Source organism: Phalacrocorax aristotelis, chromosome 6 (assembly GCF_949628215.1).
Source record: "Phalacrocorax aristotelis chromosome 6, bGulAri2.1, whole genome shotgun sequence".
Classification (NCBI taxonomy): domain Eukaryota; kingdom Metazoa; phylum Chordata; class Aves; order Suliformes; family Phalacrocoracidae; genus Phalacrocorax; species Phalacrocorax aristotelis.
The window spans coordinates 59,270,339-59,279,186 of NC_134281.1; the positions used below are offsets into that span (position 1 = coordinate 59,270,339).

General features: G+C 47.3%; 1 long non-coding RNA gene across 1 annotated transcript; it reads right to left on the reverse strand.

Annotated features, from left to right (window-relative positions):
* Positions 1 to 5,277: 5,277 nt before the first annotated feature.
* Positions 5,278 to 8,291, reverse strand: LOC142059388 (uncharacterized). The gene is made up of 3 exons (XR_012661314.1): positions 8,185 to 8,291; positions 5,950 to 6,123; positions 5,278 to 5,589 (listed from the first exon to the last, which is right to left on the reverse strand). It is a non-coding gene; the product is annotated as an uncharacterized LOC142059388 (long non-coding RNA).
* Positions 8,292 to 8,848: the final 557 nt, after the last annotated feature.

An 8,848-nucleotide genomic window follows, 5' to 3' on the forward strand; every position in this document is an offset into this window, starting at 1 on the left:
GCCTTTCCAAACGTGCCAACTCGGGGAGCCCTCCAGGACCTTCCGAGATGTCTGAGTGGGGATTGCTGCCGCTCTCTGCATTGGCTTTCTGGGTTGTTAAGATCTGACACTAATAGCAAATTGTTAACGAGAAAATATGTATCTAACTCGAAGGCTTCTACTTGCACAGCATTTGCGTATTATGGTGTGATCGTAATGGTAGTTATTAACATCCGCTGCGCTGAACTTTGTTTTAGGCAGATGTAGTACTGGCAACCCAAATCCCAGTGACTGTTTAGGAAAGCAGAGGGCTGTATGACGAACTAGTGAGAATTAACTCAGCCTTTAAAGGGCCCCATGAGGAACAGCTGAAGCAGGCGGCATCGCCCATCCCCGTGCCTGGGAAAAGAGGGAGCGGCTGTGCTGGCGCAGGGAGGAGGTGACCTGCGTGCTGTTGTCTGAGTTAGTCGCTGATTTACAGCTTGGGTTACCGTCACCTTGTTCCCTTCTTGCTGCTCTCCGGTGTCTCTTGGCTTATGCTACAGCTCTCTCCTGTGTCTCCTCTGGCAGCCCGCTTCCACGTCCGATCCCACGCAGCGCTGGGGACCCTCGAGCCAAACCACGCTGCTGCACAAGCTATGGGAGAAACAGTAACACAGGAGCCCTTCGCAAACCTGTTAGCTTCCTTTTCACCGAGGTGTAAATTCAGAGTAGGAGGTACGTGGAGGGCAAAGCCGGATTACTCCTTCCTTTGCTTTCCAAAAGGACGTGAGGATGCTGGCGTGCCACGTACCCTGCTGCCAGGCTCAGAGAGACGAGCCCTTCTGAGCCCGTGGATGCCGTGTCTTGGAATTTTATTGCGCTCTTCAGGCTTGTCCTTTCCTCAGCAGTCTGGGATGCATCTGCTGCGCTTGCAGTGGGAAACATAAATCAGGCGGGGGGAATGAGTCTCGATTTTCAGTGCGAGAGGCAACGGTGTGGGGGAAGCTTCTCTCAAGGTCAGCCGGAGCCGTGGACTCTCAATACCTTCCCCTGGTCTGGAGATTTTGAGGGGAAAAAAGTCAACAGCGAGCTACGGGATGGTTTTGGTTTTGCGGGGTACAAGGTCAGTGCATTATGACCTTGTTCTGAGCAGAGGAGGAGCTGATGAGGTGTGAGATCCCAGGGACAGCATTATGCAGGGGAAGAGTAGGTGAAGAAACATGAAATATAGCTCGTGACTCTTTACAGGCATGCTATACACACAGCCGTTTTCTTCAAGACTGTGTTGAGAATTGGACCCATTCAAGAGAAGTTTGATAGTGTGGTAGTGGGGGAGTGTTTGTGTTCTCTCTGCTCATTTTTCTGTCCCCACGCACAGTTTTGGTTTTCCATCCTTTCCTCCAGAAAATACTGCTGTAATCGTTGCAGGGATGCTGCAGGAGCTCTGCTTGGTTCCCGTTTTTGTGTCTGGAGCTTGAAAAATTAGCAGTACATGGAGTTTATCCCAGCTGGTTCAGCTACTTCTAGTTTTCACTGGTGATATTAAATTACACATACGTCGCTAGTGAAAATAATTTCAGTTCTTCCTATAGTCAGTATATAAAGTGTATAACATGTTAGCTTTTTTTTCTTGTGCTGTATTTTTCAGCTAAGTTGAATACCAGACTTCACATTTATTTTTAAGGTAGGTAGAGGAGAGTTTTCTTCCGTGAGCTGCAAAGTTGCAGAGATGGTTGAGTGCTTACCTAAAAATAATGGATTTTTTTTTCATGTTGGCATAAGAACCACAAGAGTAGCACATGCCACCTCTACACCAGCAAATAAAAACAAGTGCTTATTTCATGAGAATATTTTTGTAAATATATTGATAGGAAATGGACCCAAATTAACTAACCAGTCAGTAAACTACTTTTGCGCTGTGCTGCCAAAGTATTATTTTAAATAGGTTCCAGCAGCTTGTGGTTTACTGAATTTGTTTATGTGGGTCAGTATGGCCTAATTTTTCCTGCTGAAGCTCTTCTCCAATTATAGCCGTGAATCGTTTTAGGTAAATACGAGTTGTTCCATAGCTAGAAGTAGTGAACATTTGGAAAATACACCTTAACCTCCAAACGTTTATTCCTATAATTACCACTGAATATTGTCGTAAGCTGGGAACAACTGATGCTAGAGAAGAATGATGTGTTTTACTGGGAAGATGAGCGAGAGCATGGCTGAGATGCTCACAGTGCCGGGGGAGGACTTTGGCAGAGCTGAGATGAAGTGGAAAGCTGTGCTCCTGCACACGCAGGGGCAGGGGACGGGGTCGTGCTCGGTGCTGGTGGGTCCTGGGCTCAGGGCACAAAGCGACCCCCGGGGACACAGCCCAGAGGGTGGTTTGTGGCCACCGCCGCTGGGGCTTGCTCCAGGTGCTGCGGCGGGTGCATCCCCCGGCCGTCCTCCCACCGGTCCGGGCTGGTGGCACCCGCCAGGCTGTGGAGGGGTGAGCTCCCACGCTGGAGAGATGCCGTGTCGCAAGCTGCCTCCTGCGAGCTCTTTGCCAGTCACCGGTTACGGCGTATCCTAACTGTAAGAAATGCCTTTTACGTTATTAACTAAAAATTACCATATGCTTTATTAAAATTCTGGCAGTTTCAGTGAGATATCTAATAGGAAATATTATTACAGATTGGACCGTTTCAGTGCTGGAATTATTTTTGACATTCCTGAGCAGCTCTTCCAATGGCATATTGGATCTCCCACAGAGCTCGGTATTCGAACAGCGTACTGTTTTCTGGGCACAAATGTTCATGTCTCTTTGCCACGCTAAAAACATTCTTTAATCATGAGTTTGGAGCTTAGATTTTGGTTCTGTTCCCCGCAAATGAATACGACTGGTGCGATTCTGCTTTTGCACTTCCTTGAATTTGGCTGCTGTGGGGATGGGAACGGCTGCAGTATAAGTTAGCAGCTCTACAACGCTATTTCAGCGTCTCCACGGGTCTGTGCTTTCTGCCATCTCCCACAACTGAGGGCTGCAGAACTCCTCCCTGCTGCTACATGTTTTGGTCCCGCTGCAGGTGAGGGATACAAGTCCGCATGGCGCATGGCAGTAGGGTACCAGGAATAGCCTCGTGGGGCTGTGAAGGAGCCATCCAGGCTAGATTTCCAGATTTCCTTCTCTTTGGGTAGCCTGAATCTCTGTACACCATACTGAGATGCAGACACACTCCAGCGATAACCAGGCTGTCTTGCCCTAGGAAAAATTCTTGTGTGTGCTGTATTTTTCCATCTTACCAGGAATCACTGGGAGAATGGGGCAGGGGCCAATGTGTTCCCCTGCATATCTGTCCAACCCTTTTTCTTCCATACCTCAGATACATCTCTCCCATAAGTCTCCTCTAGCCTTTGTTTCCCTGCTCATTCATGTTTCTGATGCTAAAAATCTAAAGCCGGACCCTCAGTAGTATTGACCTCCTTGTGCCTTCTCTGTTTCTAAATAGCAGGGGGCAGAATTTCTATCAGAATCAGAAAGTACATGGTTGAAGATGTCTGTGGCCCTGTGTGAGCTGGATTGCCAACAGCTCAGCTCCTTAAAAATTTGTTTGGCTTTACCACGGTGAATACAGCAAACTCTCGTTTTCCAGAGCATATCTCAAACGTGTGCACTCAGCCACGAGGATAAGCCACAGCCTGAGCTCTGAGGCCAGGACGGTTGCCTGAGGTCCCCAGGAGCTGGAGGAGCCCAGATCCAGTGTGGTATCGGTGCTTTTGTCCGTCTGCTCGAGGCGCAGCGGGAGGGAGGCGGTGTAGCAACAAGGAGGGGAGCCGACCTCTCCTCCCAGCACCTGCAGGACGGCGGCGGCGAGAGCCCCGGCACCACGCGCAGGCAGAAGTACCACCGCTGTGCTCTGAGGGGTAGAAACAGGCTGCAGGAGCTGCCTTCAGTATTTGGAAACAAAAGCCATGGTGTTAGGAGGCTCCAGGAATCCGAGCAGTTCCTCAGAGCGTTTGGTTTAGATGAGGAAGACTCATTCACATCATCTGTTTTTTGTGCTAGGTATTACGAGCGTTCATCTGATGAAATGCTAAATGAGCTATGCCATGCCGCTGCTGGGAAGATTTCACTACATGGAAGAAGTGCTGGGTGCTCATTTACTGCACACAAAAATGCAAAATTTGTCAGAAGAGTGACTCTTTAGCAGCTCTAATATTGGAAAGGAACGTCAGGATTGGTGCTGCGATAGGGGACAAGCATAAATTTGTGAACTGGTGGTGAATGGAAAGACTATCCTGGGGAAAGGGAAGGAAAAGGGTATGAGAAGATAGAAGACACAAGGATGGTGACGAATTGGGTAGAAGAGATACTTTACAAGAAAAATAATGAAATAGGAAGATAGGAGAGCAGCTCAAGGTCAGCAGGCTGTCTGGGAAGGGCTCTTGGGGGTGGGGAGGAGCAGAAATGCTGTTCCTCTGTTGTGCGAACTGTGCGGCTTTGTTCCATCAGGGGAACAACAGTCACGGATGCGATTGTGAAGGCACAAAATCATGGACGTGAAGTGGGTCATTAGGCAGATGTTGAGGTAGTTCTGAAAACAAAGTCAATGAGCTGCAGGTTTGGGCTTCCAGAGCGATGGCAAGATCGTGCTGGTGCCCAGATCATACAAGGACTAAACACGGAGGGAGCTGCATCTAAAAATCAATGTGTGCATGGGTGGACTTGGTAATACCGCTGGAGCTACATTCAGTCACGCCTGGAGTGAATTTCCTGGCACAGTGGAAGGTGTCTGATACGTGGAAAGAAAGCAACGGCTTGGGAAGGCAGACCACAAACTGTCATTGGCAGCATAGCCCAAATCACGGCCTGGCCCTGCTTTTGGTGAGCTCCCAGGGAGACCTGACATTGACTTGGGAGCAGGTTTAACCCCAGCTCCCGGGACAGGACTCCCCTGCTAATGCGTGGGGATAGCCCAAGCCACAGCAGGATCCTGGCGAGCAGAAGATGCTCCGCACCTTCTCCAGCACAAGGCTCTGCCAAGTAATGCAGCAAAGTCCAATGGTAGCACGCCTATGGATTTCATATGGATTTCATGCAGCTTTAACAGGCTTCTGCACAGAGACAACATCCTGCATTTGGCAGGATAATAGCTGAATTGCTCAAAGTCCAATTACAATCAAATCTGCCTAATTTGTGCCCATAACCGGAGATTCAGTGAGAATGACAAAACTTTAGCAAGTTACGGAGTAAGTGGTACACACATTTTAAGAAGTGTGGCTAATGCATTACAGAATTCATTATCACCTAACAAACTTCTTCACACTCTGGAAAAGGATGAATGCTCTTAATTCATTTATTTTGACAAGGTTTGTTTCTTAAACATCTTTTGTTATAGCTGAGAAGTTTGTACTGTTAAAAAAAAAAAAAGTAGTAATGAATTGTAATTAAGAAGACATTATAATAGCCCCGTCTTAGCAAGTCTGCGCCATTTTTTTGGGTACAGACCGTGGCAGGCGTGGAGAGAAGTGAACGTGTGGCACTTCCTTCTGCTCACAAAAGGCACCGACGTAGCCAGTGCCTGGCAACTCCTTTCTGCAAAACAGCAATACCAATGACTCCGTTTGGCTTCCCGTTGGGGAACTGTTGCTTTTCTGAAAAAAAAAAAACACCAAACAAATAAACAAAATAGCTCACATTTGGCGTACTAGCTTTAGAAAAAAAAAAAAAGTTGAAAAGGAATCTTTTCTATCATGAGGAGGGTATCTCTGGTGCTCTGAGCACGTGCCACATGGAAGAAGATTGACTGAATGCTTGTTGCTATTCTTAAAATCTTACTGGTTTATTCACTGCTAACGTATTGTATCTCATTGAATAAGAAATACAGTTTGGGGGAAAATAGATCAGATTTGCAGGTCAGAGGCTCTGCAAAAATGGGATTTGAACCTAAGTGCAGCAACCTTGAGGCAAGGCTGCCCTTCCTTGAATGCCAGATGTGCAATGAGGGTAATTACCATCACCCGCGCTGGCTTTCTGATTCGGACGGCGAGCGAGGCGAAGGTCAATTCATGGCATGAATCTTCATACTGATATCTGGGCCGCCCCGGGCTGCAGGCAGGCGTTTTTCTTTCTTGCCAGCAGTGCAGTGGTTGCAGATACCTGTATCTGCCTGTGTACCGCTTGTAAATCTATAATTAATTACCATAGGTTAAACAGACTGAGGAAATAACTGGAGTCTTTCTGAGGAAATGTAATTGTCAATATAGCGAGACCCCTGAATTATGGATTCAGCAATGATTGCTGTTGCAGAGATGGCGTTAGACGAGTATCATTTTGTCAATTAACCTCTTACAATTCATAGTTTATTATAGCCTAGAACAATCCATTTTTAAAGACTTTTTTTTTTTTTTAAACACGACTCTTGCTGCTTTAAACACTTACTACCTGCTCTTTAGCCTTTGAACATAGTCTGTTATACTTGCTTAGCATAATGTATAACCCTAGGTCACAAAGCTAAAGCAAACCCTTTTAATTTATGGAGGATTTCATTTTAGCTGAATATTTTGAAGAATTTCCTAACTTTCTGATGGCACGTCAGGCCAACCAAGGATACAAATGTATCTGTGTTCCTGGGTCCAACCACTTTACCCTACTATAATTTAAGCTTTAATTTCATAACCTGCAGTGCCCTGGCTACTTAGCAAGAGAAAAAAGCATTCTTAGTCAAGACTCTGTAATAGAGAATTCTTCTGCTACAGCAGATAAAATGACAATGACAATGACAAAGTAATTATCATAAAAATTATTCTTTTCTAAAAATACTCTAAAAAAACCCTCTACTGTAGGAGGGAACAGACAGTAGTTTTTAATGAAAAACACTTGGAAAAAATGGTGATATTGCTTCTTTGCTATACAAATACAATTATTTTTCTGCTAGAAATGGTGTTGCTGTATCTGCAATGGTAGAAAGATAGGAGAGAGGCAAGGTTTGCAGGGAGAGGTAGTATTTTTTATTAGAACACTTGATATAGTTGAAAAAAAACCAGAAATGCTTTCAGGGCCTTGTGTGTCTGAAAGCTTTTCCTTTTTTTTCTTTCCCCAACTATATCAGCTGGCCTCATAAAAGATATTCTCTCTGCCTGCAAACCTTGCTATTTTGTATATAGCCATTTCTATGCATGTGATTTGTCCAAGAAGAGGACAAAGAATTCTAAAATTCTTAAAACTGGTAAAATTTGGCAAAAAATTGACTCTGAACTACTCAGAAATATAAAGTGCTTCCTTAAAATGCTGAGAACTTGGGCTTGGTTTTGTGTTTTAAAGAGAATAATTGGAACTCATGAAGGAACTACACACATACGATAAAATGTGGTCAACTCTCCCTTTCAGTAGCTTTGAAGCAGCAGTAATCTAACAAAGCACCTTGCTCTTGCTGTGCTGACAATGAGTCCGGTGTACAAAAAAGAAATTAAACAAAAAAAGACATTTTAATTTCAAGGTTCACTGGAAAAAACATGAAAAAAAAAATCAATGTTTGCCAAAGAGAAAGACAAACTCTGAAGGGAAATGAAAAAAATGTATTTACAAGATTCAGAGAAAACTTTCTAAATAATGGGGCAATAAAAAAGGAGATTAAATATTTGTCCCTCTTAACTCTAAATATGCAGGTAATATTCCCAATAAATCTTGCACAATGAAATTACTTTAAAGAATCATCCAGTTATATTGTTATCAGCTCCAGAAATTATTACGAAAAGCAAAAAAAGCCTCAAATAAATTAAAAAAAGCCAACTGCGATAGTATTAATGACTGAGGCTGGATCTGGCATTGCCCTTTGCCTCGCGCCTTTCGCTGCTCCCTGCTCCCACGGCTCCTGCTGTGGCCTCTCCTCGCTCCCCTACGCCTGCTCCTCCATCCCCGGCACGCCGGGAACTCGTGGAGGCGCGTTTGGAGCAGTTCCCTCCCCGCTGCACCCCCCCAGAGCTCAGGGGAGGCTACGAAACCTCCCCAGGGCGCCCGCGGGACGCGCAGAGCCCCCACGCAGCTCTGGGAGCTGCGGCCCTGCACCCACGGAGCACGTCTGCACCTGTACGTGCTTGTGACTTCGGGATGTGCTTGAGGCCCTCAGCTCGGAGCTCCCTGGTGCTCCACATCTGAGCTCAACAGTGCCTCGAGCGTGGCTCCGTGGGCTGCAGCTCTGGCAAGGACGAGGTCCCCAGCGGCAGGGAGCCCCGTCCCTGCTTACCCACCTTCCCCCCAGGTTGGCCACGTCCTCCGGAGGCCCGGTGCGGTGCTCACCCACACCGAGCCACAGCAGAGAGTGGCACTGCCCGACGGGTAACTGTCCAGGGCAGCCTTTGTGGTTAGGCCGGTCTGGCTGCGACTGCGCAGCTACTGTACGTGAGGCCTGTAGAGAGAGCTACAGCTTCAGCTATGCGTCAGCCACAGCCCCGCTGTCGCTCTGCTTCGACCTAACAACCACTAGTGGATCTGAACGGCTTCTGGACTTAACATTTTATCTCAATTAACACCCTCGCTCCCATCCGCATGTTCCCGGAGCCGGGGTGCAAGCAGTGGGAGGGCCGTGGGAGATGAAGGCAAGCAGAGGGAGCTGCAGCCGTGCATCCCCTCGCCGCTGCGGATGGAGGCGTGCAGGCCTGGCGGCGGAGCGCCGGCCTGCGCCCCGGCGACGCCTGCGAGCACAGACCAGGCCTGCACGCTACACAGGAGCGGCTAATTAACTGCAAATGGTTTTTAATTAGATCCCCCAGACACACAGTCGTCTTGAGCAGGTAACGCAGGGATGAGCAGGATCGGCCTGGGGAGTGCGGCGAGGGGTGCTGGGGTAGCGCCTTCCCTGCCTGCACCTCCCTCCCGAGACTGCCCTCCTCTGGGATTAAATTGATTTTCCAC